Genomic DNA, 16,663 nt, shown 5'->3' with positions numbered 1-16,663 from the left:
TAACTTTTCATATAGGACTTGTCTTAATCCGAGTTACGGTTTAGGATTTATGGCCCTCCGATCGTCACTATGTCCTTTTAACGATGTGCAGAAATTTCTGACCTACTCGCACTTAGACCGTCGCCACGGTCAAACGAAGACAAGTTTGCTTCTGTAAATTTTACCACACTTAAAGGACTCATATACGGATCCATGGCCACTGGTCTCACCTTATTTCAGTAAGGTTAGAGGCCGTGGTGACTGACTGAAGTCAGCCTTTGTTTTAAACTACTTTCATAAACGAAACTTACTTTACGCCTTTTGTTTGATGATGAATGATGATGACCCTTAAGACCTTATTTACATACTTTTAAACCTATTCGGACGATTTACTGACTTAGTACTATTTGACTTAGGTTGAGGACTCGTTGGACCTTTCGGACCGATTACTTGCACACTTTTCCCGACTCGAATTTACCGCCACTTTATCATTGTGAGTTATAGCATTTCCTTTTTACTTTAACTTATTTTGGGAACTGAGAATACATGCGGATTTTATGTTTTACATACTAGGCACGAGTACTTAAACTTATATATGTGTGGGTTATATAACGGCAGAAACATTCCCTTTAGCTCGGTAACGTTTAGTCATTGGTTTTTGAACCGGTGAACGCGAATCTTAGATATGGATCCATAGGGTTTCACATCCCCACTCGGGCTAGTAGCGCTAGCATTTAACGGGTGTTTAATACTTCGTAGACATACGCACTTGCCAAGTGTACTTTCAGGGGGTATAAACGTTAAGTTAGTTACCAAGTGCCCACGGTTAACATATACTTTATCATACTATTTTGAAACGCTCTTTGTAGCACTGAAATCTCGTGGCCTACCTTACATACTGTTATACTTAAACTATGGCTCACCAACCTTTGTGTTGACGTTTTTAAGCATGTTTTTCTCAGGTGCTTAAGGTTATTTACTTCCGCTGTCGTGCTAGTCTTGCCGTAGACACCCGCTGCTCTAGTGTTATCACCGCATGAACTGTTTATCTTGCATTCAAACTTTAATACATTTGAACTATGTTTTGTAATGACCTGAGGGTCACATACATTTATTCATGCTTGCTATTCGTAGAAGCATACTGTTGGTGTAAAACAATTGACGTCAATTATGACGTCATCTTTTTATCGTGAATGCAACTTCTTTTATTACAGCATATAGTACTTAACCTTGTAATGATCCTGTTGTTGATGATTCGTACACGATGGTTTTGTACGGGGCATCACATTTGGTATCAGAGCATTGGTTGTAGGGAATTAGGATGCATTATTGAGTCTAAGACCGACCCGAGTAGGATTCACTAATAGGAGTAATCTACAACTTGCTAGTTTACGTGTTTCTACTGAACTTACTGCATGCTGCTGCTTACTTTTACTGCTATATGCCATATGCTACTACATGATTTCACTACTGTATGATATTACTTGCTTTCGATTGAATGCTACTTCTGTACGATACGTTATTATTGCCATGCTACTTATTGTTATATATGATTTAAGCTGTTGGCCTAATACGTGCTTGCTTTATGACTTACTGACATGGAAAATTTATTTTTCCTTGTTCAGATGTCGGATGTTCTACCTATTATCGTTTTGGGACTCGTCAGCCACCCCACCTGCTGCTGCTGCCGACACACCGATCCCGCTACCCACGAGTGACCCCGGCGCTTCATCTTCCGGGACTAGCAGCCAGGCGCCTGCCCCAGTGGCTACTATTGACGGACACGTGGACCCAACGGAGATTCCAGCTCTGTCTGCTCCCTGACCCTCGGAGCCACAGCCCCGCATCGGTGGTGTTGTGATTCCCGCGGAGTTCGGGGAAGGGCCATTCCGTAACCATATGCGCATGCCGTACCGACGCGCTCCTAATGGACGTTTAGTGCCGATTCTGTCAGGTAGATACAGACAGATGATGGACGCCCACGGACTGCCAGTTCAGCCACCAGTGCCACCACCACATGATTCGGATGACTCATCATCCGCCGATTCTTCATCAGATGACTCTTCCTCAGACGACTCCAGTGATGATGAGGACCCTGCTGATATACCTATTCAGCCACCCTCCACCCCACCGAAGAAGCGGTATCGCTTCGACGGTACCATCATTCTGGGGATCAACGGAGGACGAGCCTTCACTGACGCGTTTGGTCGACGTCGTAGGGTTACTGCTCGTAAGCGGCTTGTGCCGTACCCTGCCGACGCACAAGTGCGTAAGACACCCCGTTACGTACTGACTATTTCTGGAGCCGGAACGTCTGCACCCCGTTTCGTGCGGTCTGAACCACCGGCACCACCCGCACCACCCGCACCACCTGCACCGCCTGCCCCACCATCTCCCTCTAACGAGGAACTGAGGAGGGAGGTGGGAATCCTCCGAGCTCGGGTTACTAAGCTCGAGGAGCAGTTGGCTCAGGTTTTAGACATCCTACACCCACTTTCACCGTAGGACCTTTTGTATTAGATTTCATGATGTAATCTAGTTGTAGTTTCATATTTCACTTATGTATTGTACGAATCTATCATGATGTATGAAACTTATTATTAATGAATGGAAACTTTGGGATGTTACTTTTTGCACAAGTGTTCTATTTACGTTACTGTATGGTGTTTTGCAGTACTTGTATCAACTTGCGTTACTTAATTAACATGTGTTGTGCCGTTTACATGTTGGTTGTTATATACTATATTATTATATATTGAATGCTGGATTTTGACTTGAGTCAAAATGTTTGTATAGAACACCATGGCTAACGGTCGATCCACACCTACTGCTGCTCAAATTGAAGAGATGATCCAAGAACGTGTAGCCGCAGCCATTGCGAAAATGCAACCCCAAGCTCCACCGCCACCGCCACCACCACCGGTTATTCAACCCATTCGAAATGGGTGTACTTACAAGGAATTCCAGAGCTGTAAACCACATAACTTCAGCGGTACTGAGGGACCGGTTGGTCTCACCAGATGGTTCGAGAAACTTGAATCAGTATTCCGAGTTAGCAACTGTTCGGAGGACAACAAAACCAAATTTGCTTCTTGCACGCTATCTGACGGCGCGCTCACGTGGTGGAACACAATGGAACAGGCACAAGGAATTGATGAGGCGTATGCTACGCCATGGGAAGCATTTAAGTGTGCCATGATTGAGGAGTATTGTCCGAGAACCGAAATCCAAAAGATGGAAATGGAATTCATGCAGTTAAAGGTCGTTGGGAACGACCTTGATGGTTACAACAGGAGATTTTTGGAACTAGCCCTGATGTGTCCGACAATGGTCACTCCAGAATTCAAGCGAATGGAGAGATACTTCTGGGGACTCCCTAAGTGCATTAAGGGAAACGTCACCTCATCCAAACCACCAAATGTTCCCGAAGCGATGTGCATGGCGCATACTTTAAGGAATCAAATAACCATCGATGAACCGCAGAAAACTAAGTCTGAAGCGGGTACTAGCGAGAAGCGCAAATGGGATAACCACAACAACAACAACAAAAGGGTTAGGAACTATGAACAGAACCCGGCGAAACGACATGAAGGTTTTAGAGGAAACAACAACGGTGGAAACCCCAACCTCAACAACAACACCAACTCCAACCCGAACTACAAGGGAACCCTACCTCAATGCAAGAGGTGTTACAAACACCACACTGGGTATTGCAATGTTGTCTGCGAGAAGTGCCAACGGTCTGGGCATGTTGGAAAAGACTGCAAGGTCACCACTTTGAATGGGAAGCTAGACCCCACAGGGCTAAGGAAGTGTTACGAATGCGGACAGACGGGCCATTTCAGAAATGCGTGCCCAAATAAGCGAAAAGACGGCGGACCACCCCGCGCTAGAGCTTTCAATGTTAATGCAAGGGACGCACGCGAAAACCCCGACTTGGTGACAGGTATATTCAAAATCAACAATCTTTTAGCTTCTGTCTTGTTTGATACTGGTGCGGATAGAAGTTATGTATGTAGACATTTTTGCGATAAGATTAATTAGTCGTTAGTCCCGTTAAAAGAGAGTATGCATGGAAAACTTGAAAAGGTTGACCATATTAGTCGTGGAGCTATTATCAACATAGCTGGTGCAGATTTCGAAATTGATTTGATACCTATCAAACTGGGAAGTTTTGACGTGATCGTCGGTATGGATTGGTTGAGCAAGATAAGGGCTGATATTATCTGCGGAGATAAAGCACTTCGTATACCACAAGGAGACGGTGAGCCACTGATCATCTACGGAGAGAGATGTACCTCGAAGCTGAACCTCATTAGTTGCGTGAAAGCGCAAAAGATCATGAAGAAGGGACGTTTTGCTGTAACGACCTGAGGGTCACATACATTTATTCATGCTTGCTATTCGTAGAAGCATACTGTTGGTGTAAAACAATTGACGTCGGTTATGACGTCATCTTTTTTATCGTGAATGCAACTTCTTTTATTACAGCATATAGTACTTAACCTTGTAATGATCCTGTTGTTGATGATTCGTACACGATGGTTTTGTACGGGGCATCACATAATTGTTTCTGGTCGATTGAAAATTTGAAGAAGTAGAAGTGGAAACAGAAAATAGTTACGGGTTATATATTTAAGTGATGGAAATAAATCAGAAAAATAGAAAATAGATGGATGGTTTGGGTTGTTAGCGGGTGAGCGAGAGGTCATGGGTTCGAGCCCCATCTTGGGCATATTTTTTTTTAGAAAATCTTTTCAAGGTAACTCTCCTTATCAAAGTTTAATGTTAATTATTATTATTATTATTATTATTATTATTATTATTATTATTATTATTATTATTATTATTATTATTATTATTATTATTATTATTATTATTAGCATTTTCATTATTAATATTATGATTTTAACTATTATTATTAATAATAAAAGTTACCAAGTATTATTAGCATAATTAAAATTAAAATTATAATTGTTATTACTACTAAAATTATTATTACTAGTATTATTAGTAAGTATTATTATTAATATTATCATTTGTATTATTAAAAGTATTACAAATTTTATCATTTTTTTAGTATCATTATTATCATTACTAATATTGTAAGTAATAGTATTAATTAGTATTAATATTATTATCATTATTAAGTATTGTTACCAAAAATCATAATTTTGATTATTGTTATTATTAAACTTTTCATTTTTATTAAAACTGTTATCATTATTGTTATAAATCTTATTATTATTAATATCATTTATCATTAATGAAATCATAAACATTATTATCATTATTAGTAATATTGAGTATTATTATTATTATCATTACAAATATTATTTTAAGTATTATTATAATTACTATTTTTACAAACAAATGATATATATACATATATTCACACATAACATAATAAAATTTATATTCTTAACTATTTAGAATATATAAAATGAATATAAGAAACTTATATGTTACTAATATAAAAGTGGCATGACTAATGGGAAAATATATATATAAACTTATTCGATTACGAGTATATGTGTTAATATATATACTTGATATAGGTTCGTGAATCCGAGGACAACGCTGCACTTGTTCAGTACCGCTCATAAGCTTAATTATTACGAAATACGAAATACAGTATCGTGAGTTTTCATCTGCTCCCTTTTTATCTATATTTTTGGGCTGAGAATACATGCGCAACTTTTATAACTGTTTTATACGTTAGACACAAGTACCAACTATTAAACTGTGATATGTTGGGCTATGACCAGCAAGTCCCCAACCGACAAGTATAAACGATAACTTGTTACGGGGCAAACTTGAAAGTCTAGTCTAAATATCAGTACCAACTATTAAACTATGCTATACCCGAGTATGTCCGACTAAGTCCCTACAGTGATATTTTTAATTGCTGCGGCATTCTTAATTATTGGGGATAGGCCTATCGGGAGTAACGTCCCCGATACATTTGACTAAGTCTTTGTATTACTTAATAATGAAATTAAACGACAAGGACATAACAACTTGTCACGGGGCAAACAACGTTTAGTCTAAATATCACGTACTGGCATAACTTTTTGATCCTGCGGGAGATCAACTTGACTAGATCTGAGTGATCTACTTATGAAAACAAATCTTGTGGTCTAACACTATTACTGAAATCATTATTTATGACAAATCTATGAACTCACTCAACCTCGTGTTGACTTTTTAAGCATGTTTATTCTCAGGTACTTAAATATTGCTTCCGCTGTATATCTACTGCTTTGATGATGATTGCTTGCTATGCTTGGAGTCTTCATTACATATCATATCAATTAAAGACATATTTATCTTCCGCTGCAAAACTCAACAAAACGTCTCATGTAGAGTCGTTCTCGTTTATACAACTGTGATTTAATATAATTAGACATAAATACCCCAGGCCCTATTGGGGGTGTCATACTCAACCATGTATAGCTAACTCGATCATTACCGCATATAGAGTGTCTATGGTTATTCCAAATAATATATATAGATGATGTCGATATGATATGTCAAAACATTGTATATGTGTCCCGATATTTAAAATGCGTAAATAACAGTATTTAAATGACGATAAATAAAGTGCGTAAAATAAATAACAGAAATTAAATGACGATAAATAAAATTGCGAGAATTAAAATTGCAATAAATAAAATGTAATCAGTTAGCTAGGAACAGTTAACTGAAAACAGTTGGCGTGAATTCTTAACAAAATTTATCATAGTTAATTTGTTTGTTTCTAACAAATTTTATTTTTGTCCAATGTTTTCTTTATTATGCCACTTGTTGGATTCTGATAAGTCAAAATTCAAATATGAAATTGAATGAAAATGGTTATTCTGTGGTGAACGGATACATATATATGTGGATGTAAGTAGGATAATAATTGACTGTCGAATCAGGTTCGAAGAATGTACAGTGTAACTTATTAATGTGAAATCTAAATATTCCTCGAGTATTACCTACCCGTTAAAATATTTTCACCATGTGTAATGCGGATGTTGTTGTTGGTGGTACTGGTGATGTCGGTGATGTTGCTGAAGTTGGTAAGTTTTGCACCATATTCTCCAAATTCATTATTCAGGCGCGAAGCTCGTTGACTTCTTCGATTACTCTGGAATGATTGGCGGTTGGAACAAGGGAGTAAATAAGGTTTTGAATTTGAGATAGTATATAATCATGGTGAGATATTCGGGAAATGAGAGAGAAAATGGTGTCTCGAACAGGTTCGCCGGTAAGTGCTTCAGGTTCATCGCCAAGGGGTGAATTCGGTTGGTGGAAAGGATCACCTTCTTCTCGTCTCCATTGATTCGTCGACTACGAACTCATCCCCGATTCATCCAGAATTGATGATGGCTGATTGGTTGATCCATTCCGGTCACACTGCTTTCAGAGATCGAGTGAAACTCCATATCGGAATCCGAGAGACTTGAACTAGTGGCGAGTTCCATTTCATACGACTGAATAAAGGATTTTTCGATATGAAATGATTTTCGGCTATCGGATGATATTTAATTACATAGAATATATATATATATATATATATATATATATATATATATATATATATATATATATATATATATATATATATATATATATATATATAGAGCAAAAGATTTCGTAGATAACGGAGAAATTTACGGAATATGACAGGCAAAGTGTACAGTAACAGATACGCTAAGATGTGAATTAGCAGATACGCTAAGATATGAATTTTGTCTATACACTATTCATGCAATCAATACAGTAAGATGTGTCTAGACTTTAAGGATGATAAGCAAGAAATTTTCGACACGAAATGATAAGCAAAACTTTTTGACATGCAACTAAGGTCGAAGTCCAGACTCACTAATGCATCCTAACAACTATCAGTTAGACACACTAATGCAAGACCTGGTTCGCTAAGACCACCGCTCTGATACCAACTGAAATGCCCCATTCATATCGATTATAAACGTTACATAATAATTGATTTCATTGCGAGTTATTTGACCTCTATATGATACATTTTACAAACATTGCATTCGTTTTTAAAAGACAAACTTTCATTACATCGAAAGTTGACGGCATGCATACCCTTTCATAATATATCCAACTATAATTGACTTAATAATAATCTTGATGAACTCAACGACTCGAATGCAACGTATTTTGAAATATGTCATGAATGACTCCAAGTAATATCTTTAAAATGATCAAATGCACAGCGAAAGATTTCTTTCTTACCTGAGAATAAACATGCTTTAAAGTGTCAACCAAAAGGTTGGTGAGTTCATAGGTTTATTATAAACAATCGTTTCCATAATTTTAATAGACCACAAGATTTCATTTTTATATATATAAACTGCAGGAACACTCATCTGCAAAAATTATAATACAGGAACACTCATCTGTATAAAAATTCATTCATATGGTGAACACCTGGTAACCGACATTAACAAATGCATATAGAATATTCCCAAATATACAGGTACACTCATCTGTATATAAAATCGAAGTACTAAAGCATCCATAACCTGGATGGGGTTTGTTAGGCCCATAGATCTATCTTCAGGATTCGCGTCAATTAGGGGGTCTGTTCCCTAATTCTTAGGCTACAAAGCTAAAAGGGTGATATTCAATTTCGATAATCCAACCATAGAATCTAGTTTCAATTACTTGTGTCTATTTCGTAAAACATTTATAAAAGCAGCGCATGTATTCTCAGTCCCAAAAATATATATTGCAAAAGTATTTAAAAAGGGGCAAATGAAACTCACAATACGATATTTTGTAGTAAAAATATGTATACGACAAAACTGAACAATGCAAAGTTGGCCTCTGATTCACGAACCTATATTATTTATATATATATTAACACATATAATGGCAATTGAACCAATTTATATATTATTATTAATGATAATAATTATATGTATCATTAATTCATTTATTAATATTAATAAAATAATTTCTTACTAAAGTAGTTTAATAATTTATTCATAATTATAATATTTATCATAAAAATAAGAACTTACATAAAAAATATATAGTTTAATTAATACATTTTATTGATAAAATATAGTAATATGTAATATTATAATAATTGTAATGTATTTTTATATAAAATATTTATTTGTAATAATACTAATAACAGTAATAATAACAATAATAATAATAATAATAATAATAATAATAATAATTATTATTATTATTATTATTATTATTATTATTATTATTATTATTATTATTATTATTATAAAAAGAGTCTACCTTCCAAACAAGCCTAAAAATAAATACCGTATCTCATGCTCGAACCCATGACCTCTCGTTCCACTGCCACACTACTAACCATCAATCTGTTCTTTACTTTCTGAACTAATTAGTATCCTAATTCATTTTAACCCAATTATTCCTGTCTAATCCTTTAAAACCCATTTAGCAATCTCTACAATTTAGCTTTGGTCCATCAACATCTTTATTCGTTACCATTATTATTATCAAATTGTTATTATCATCTTATTTATCATTATCTTATCATAATCAATGTTATCGATCATCATGTCAACAACATCAGTAACGTTCTCGGTCATCATCATTAAATCTCCATTATCGTCAATATCATCATCAAATTATCATACTATCATCATCTTCAACAATCTACCATAACTTTATCACCATTATCATAATCGTCATCATTTTCATGGTCATAACATTATTTCAAATAATCACGAAACCATCATCATCCATTCTGATAATGCTAAAAAAGAACATATATTTCATAGCATTATCCCTCAAGAAAGACAAGATTTTAGTTGCAATTATTCTATTTACAAATGATATTCGTTTAAATAATAAAAGGGAAGACAAAAGACAGATTCGACGAATTAAAGACGCAAACGACTAAAAAGCTCAAAAGTATAAAGTACAATCCAAGTGGTTCAAATTATTGATGAGAAACGTCTAGAAATTACAAGAGTACAAGCCGCAAAACGCAAAGTACAAGATATTAAATTGTACGCAAGGACGTTCAAAAATCCGAAATCGGGACCAGAGCCAACTCTCAACGCTCGACGCAACGAACTAAAAATTACAAGTCAACTATGCACATGAATATAATATAATATATAATTAATTCTTAAAATTATATATATATATTATATTATATAATAAAACATCGGCAAATAAGAAAACAAAAATATGTGAGCTGTCCCAGGCGGCCATGCGATCGCATGGCCAGAAGGCACAAAATCCATGCGATTGCATGGGCATCAGAATCTGGCTACATCTATAAATTGCAACGTTTTTCAGCGAATTATGTACATCTTTATCTATCTCTCTCTCAAAGTATAAATAAATATATATATATATATATTATAATTTTAATTTTAATTTTAATTTTAATAATAAGGGTATGTTAGCGAATGTTGTAAGGGTGTAAGTCGAAATTCTGTCAGTGTAACGCTACGCTATTTTTAATCATTGTAAGTTATGTTCAACCTTTTTAAATTAATGTCTCGTAGCTAAGTTATTATTATGCTTATTTAAGCCGAAGTAATCGTGATGTTAGGCTAAATATTAAAATTGGGTAATTGGGCTTTGTACCATAATTGGGGTTTGGACAAAAGAACGACACTTGTGGAAATTAGACTATGTGCTATTAATGGGCTTTATATTTGTTTAATTAAATGATAGTTTGTTAATTTAATATAAAGATTTACAATTGGACGTACCTATAAATAACTACATACACTCAATCGGACACGATGGGCGGGATATTTATAAGTACTAATAATCGTTCATTTAACCAGACACGGGAATAGATTAATAGTTAATGGACTTATTAAAATAGGGGTGAATTATGTACAAGGACACTTGGCGTAATTGTTAACAAAGTATTAAAACCTTGTTTTACACGCAGTCGATATCCTGGTGTAATTATTAAACAAAGTATTAAAACCTTGTTACAGTTTAAGTCCCCAATTAGTTGGAATATTTGACTTCGGATATAAGGATAATTTGACGAGGACACTCGCACTTTATATTTATGACTGATGGACTGTTATGGACAAAAACCAGACGGACATATTGAATAATCCAGGACAAAGGACAATTAACCCATGGTAATAAACTAAAATCAACACGTCAAACATCATGATTACGGAAGTTTAAATAAGCATAATTCCTTTATTTCATATTTAATTGCACTTTTAATTATCGCACTTTTATTTACTGTCATTTTATTTAAATGCACTTTTAATTATCGTACTTTTTAATTATCGCAATTTTATTTATCATCATTTTATTTATAGCATTTTTATTTATCGCAATTTCATTATCGTTATTTACTTTACGCTTAAAATTAAGTTATATTTATTTTTAATATTTTACATTAGGTTTTAACTGCGACTTAAGTTTTAAAATCGACAAACCGGTCATTAAATGGTAAAAAACCCCCTTTTTATAATAATAATACTACTTATATATATATTTATATTTTTACAAATATAGTTTTTAAAAATATAGCGTTAAACTTGGCTAAGATCCCTGTGGAACGAACCGGACTTACTAAAAACTACACTACTGTACGATTAGGTACACTGCCTATAAGTATTATAGCAAGGTTTAGGTATATCCATTCTATAAATAAATAAATAACTTGTGTAAAATTGTATCGTATTTAATAGTATTTTGTAGTAAAAATATAACTATTTCATATACACCTCTACGCACATCAAGTATTTTTGGCGCCGCTGCCGGGGAGCTGCTTAAAAGCCGGAAGCGAAACGCTATATAAAAAAAAGATTTTTATTAAGTTTTAATTTCTTTTTGTAAAATACGTTTTAAATATTAAAAATACAAAAATATAAAAAGAAAAAACAAATATATATATTTTTAAGAGTTTGTTAAATATATATATAAGATTATAAAGTCTCTTTATTTTTATTTTAGTTTTTAAAATATAAGTTTTTATTTAATTTATATAAATATTTTATATAAATATTAAAACAGAAAAAAAAAAATTGGGCCAAGGTACTGTAGAAGCCCAACTTCTGAACTGGATCCGAGTACCATGCGACTCATGGAATTAACAAGGAAACCTCATGCGATCGCATGAGGTAACCTGACACGCCTGAAACTTCTGACCTACTGCATTAATTACGGAGTATAAATTAATTATAATTAATTAAAACCCTAATTAGGGTTATTTATTTAATTATTTTGTTTTAGTTTTTAATTAATTTGTATTATTTAGTTTAATTAGTTTTAATAAATTATAAAATTAATATTTTATAAATAAATAATATAAAAATAATATTTTTATAAAAATTGTACTTTTTATAACTTTAAGTTTATTTTTATATTTTATAACTTTTTATTTGTTCTAGCGTAATATTTGTATTTTTCGTTCGTATTTAGTTTTAAGTCATAGTTTTTGCCATAGTTATTTTTATTTCTAGATTTTTAGGCTTTGCCGTAAAATTCCTTAAGTACTTTTTCTTTAGACTAAGATTTAGGTTCTTTAGAATTTTGCGACGCCGTTTTATAAATTTTAGTACTTTTTAAGTTATTGTCGTTTTGGATATAGTATTTCTTTTAAGCTTTAATATTTTTAGACGCAACTTTTAATTCTTAGTTTTTAGACTTTTAAGTTTCGACGCGCTACATTCTTTTTATTATTTTTCGACCTTTTATTTTTCGACGTTTTTCGACGCGCTCTTTTTCTTTCTTATTTCTAGATGCTCTAGTTTTTAGGACATAGAATTTTCTATTTCTTCTCTAAAATTTCTTTAAACTTCAACGAAAAATTATTTTAAGTGGTTAAATTGATAGACATCCAAAATTTTCTGGTTCGTAGTAATAGTTGGATTTGTTAGTGGCGAGTTGTGGGCTTCCGATTTAAAGGGTCCTGGCTACCTGCTGCATCTATTGGCTATTCGAAACGTGGGTAAAATCAGAAAAGTCTATTAATTTGATAACTTATATAATTTTTTATCTTTATAACTAATAGGATATTCAGTGAATGCACCGAGCAAAACGTTCACCACCTTTTATACGTTCACCACCTGTAACTAGATCAAGACATCTAGCCAATATTGTTGCCGTTGATTTTTATTTAGAATCGTCATCCAGTCGACCAAGTACTCCAATACAAATTTCCGATAATCCATTTTTTGAATCCGACCTCACAATTGAGAATTCGGAGGATATTCAGGGACAATTCAGAGATCCTGAACCACTAATCTTTCCTCCGGAACCACCAATCATTCAAACAGAGATTGTAGAAGAACAACCCATTAAATCAGAATCCTCTAGTGATTCAGATTCAACAAATTCAATCATGGAAAATCTGGAACCTCTAAGTATGGAAGACCGAATGAGAGCTAAATGCACTGGTCAAGGTCACGCCATTATTAAGCCAGAAATTAATGCGCCAGATTATGAAATCAAGGGACAAATCCTACACATTGTAACTAATCAATGCCAATATAGTGGTACGCCAAAAGAAGATCCAAACGAACATCTTCGAACCTTTAATAGGATTTGTACTCTATTTAAAATCAGAGAAGTTGAGGATGAACAGATCTATCTCATGTTATTTCCCTGGACTTTAAAGGGAGAAGCCAAAGATTGGTTAGAATCGTTACCTGAAGGGGCGATTGATACATGGGATGTCTTAGTTGAAAATTTTCTTAAACAATTCTTTCCGGCATCTAAAGCCGTGAGACTTCAAGGAGAAATAGTTACGTTCACACAAAAGCCAAATGAAACATTATATGAAGCGTGGACATGATTCAGAAAGTTGTTGAGAGGATGTCCTCAACACGGTTTAGACACTTATCAAATAGTACAAATATTCTACCAAGGTGTCGACGTTACTACACGAAAAGACATCGACATCACAGCTGGTAGTTCCATTATGAAGAAAACCGCAACTGAAGCCTACAAAATTATTGATAACACAGCATCCCACTCACATGAGTGGCACCAGGAAAAAGATATCTTTCGTTCATCTAAAGCGGCTAGAGCCGATTCTAGCCATGACTTTGATTCCGTTTCCGCAAAAATAGATGCTTTCGAGAGACGAATGGAAAAGATGAATAAGATATTCACGCAATACGAATTAGTTGTGAGCAATGTGGTGGACCACACTTAACGAAAGATTGTCACATCGAGCAAACATTGGAACAACGAGAGAATGTTTCCTACATGAACCAAAGGCCGGGAAATAATTATCAAAATAATTATCAACCGCCAAGGTCGAACTTTAATCGAAATCAAAACATTCTTTACAATCCAAATGGACCAAACAATAACTCGTATAACTAACAAGGTCCGAATAACCAACCAACTCAAAACAACACTTTCAATCAACAAAGACCTGGTTTGTATAAACCACCACAACAAACCGAAGAGAAAAAGTCAAATCTAGAAGAAATGATGGCAAAGCTAATGGAATCTCAAACACAATTTATTACATCTCAAACCCAAACGAATGAGAGGTTGGATCATTCATTAAGAACTCAACATGCTTCCATTTTGAATCTAGAAAAACACGTAGGTACTCTTGCTAGCATGATGAGTGAGAGGGAACAAGGAAATCTACCGAGTAATACTGAAGTAAATCCTCGGAATGAGAATGTTAATATGGTTTCAACAAATTCTGAAAAACCAGCTCCAGAAGATGGGAAGGTTTTAGATGTGAGTAACAATGAAGAAGTTACAACACCACTACCACCACCCGAGTATGTAAAGCCAGTGGTGGCACCATACAGACCACCCATCCCGTTTCCAAGAAAAGGAGTTGAGTATGAGCAAGTAATAGGTAATAAAGTTTGTGATACTTCTGGAAAGAAGAAGAAGAATACGAAAGTACAAGAAACAAAAACCGTAAAGATAAACCCGGTGAAGATAGTTCCACCAAAACCTCCACCCAGGGTGGGTGATCCGGGTGAATTTATTGTTCCTTGTCTACTTAGTGATTGTGTCATGTATGATGCACTAGCAGATTTAGGTGCAAGTGTGAGTGTTATGCCTCTTTCATTATATAAGAGATTAGGAGTAGGTGAGTTAAGTCCAACAGAGATGAGTGTCCGACTCTTTGATCAAACCATTAGGCACCCAGTTGGAATTGCTGACAACCTACCCGTTCAAGTGGGTAATTTAACCTTTTTAGTCGAATTTATTGTCATTGACATAGAAGAGGACCCAAACATTCCTCAAATTTTAGGTCGACCATTCTTAGCGTCCACCGGGGCGTTATTTGACGTAAGAGAGGGTAGAATGACACTTAGTAATAATGAAAAATCGATCACCTTTGTGAGTCGAAAGTCTAAATCTCCACTAACTAAAATCGTTGAACCGATAAAAACTATCGATGAGAAGCATATTGTTTTACCAACTCCAACAGTAGTGCTTAACAATAATAAAACGCTTAAGTGTGGAAAAAATGAAGTAACACCTAATGATGACCTGATAACAAAGAACCCCGTTGTTGATACGAAATTAAATGACCCCGTTATTAATAGTTCAATGAAGAAACTTATTAAACGGATTCGCGATGCTAGAACCAAGGGGAACTTTAAGTTATGTAACCGGTTAGTATCTAATCTATCGCCTAAAGAAAATGCAAAACTAGTTGAATTTGTGGATATTACACAGGAATCCGACCAATGGCTTAAAGCAAAAGTCACAGATATGCAAGTTGATTATGGTCCAAGAGAAATTGACAATGAAGTTAACCACAATTTCGACACTACAGCTACCTAAGTGTAGGGAGATTCAAATGTTCTAAGAAATAATGCTGTCTAGGGTTAGTTGTTCTGTTCTCGTGTAGTTCCGAGAATGGAATTCGATTGGTCTTTTCCGCTAGCAGACACTAAAGAACTAGTTTTCTCCCCCCATTCTGAATTTTTTTTATTTTGTAGGTTTTATATGAAATTAATATGCTTTTTAATTTTAAGTTTTGTGTGAATTTAAAAAAAAATTAATTTATTTCATTAAGTTTAAAAGATGATTTCTAAAATTCATCGTAAGTTGAAGACTAGGTCATGAAACCGAAATTGCTTTACCCAAGGGCGGGGCGACAAATTTTGTTATCATTATTTTTAATATTATTGATCTAAAGTATACCAAAAAAATTATAAAAACCCAAAAATCTTTGCTTTTAAAACAATCGCTTTAAAAATGACAAATTTTAAATTTTGTCGAGGGACGTACTAGGTAAACATACCTAAACTACCTAAAGTAAAAGGAAACAAAATTTTAAAAAATTATTCATTTAAATTGTTTTAATAAATAAAGGTTTTATAAAAAAATATATATATTATATATATGTTTGTAGTTTATCTTATGTACAAAACATGGTAAAACAGCGCACTTTCAAAGACTGACATTAAGTTCAGCAAAAGCTACTAATTTTGACGATAAGACGCAAAACATATGTGAAATTACAACAAAAGAAATGAACGATGAGGTGCGCCATCTATCATTCGACGACCTTAGTAATTACAAACTCGGTATTTTTAATCACTTTTCTACACTAATCACCCTCATGAATTTATAATTATAGTCTGATTTCGTGCAAATGAGGGCATTGCATGATCTCAAGTGTGGGGAAGGGTTATAAATTCTCTCGGGTTTACACTTAGTTTAATTGCCAAATTTTGTGAAAATTTGA

General features: G+C 34.3%; 1 non-coding gene across 1 annotated transcript; it reads right to left on the bottom strand.

Moving 5' to 3' along the window:
• Positions 1-13,708: 13,708 nt before the first annotated feature.
• Positions 13,709-13,815, bottom strand: LOC139886823 (small nucleolar RNA R71). Its single transcript, XR_011772685.1, has one exon. It is a non-coding gene; the product is annotated as a small nucleolar RNA R71 (small nucleolar RNA).
• Between the last annotated feature and the right edge of the window lie 2,848 nt (positions 13,816-16,663).

This window comes from Rutidosis leptorrhynchoides, chromosome 1 (genome assembly GCF_046630445.1).
Source record: "Rutidosis leptorrhynchoides isolate AG116_Rl617_1_P2 chromosome 1, CSIRO_AGI_Rlap_v1, whole genome shotgun sequence".
Taxonomy (NCBI): domain Eukaryota; kingdom Viridiplantae; phylum Streptophyta; class Magnoliopsida; order Asterales; family Asteraceae; genus Rutidosis; species Rutidosis leptorrhynchoides.
The sequence above is the reverse complement of the archived record's forward strand: the minus strand, read 5'-3'. Positions and strand labels throughout refer to the sequence as shown.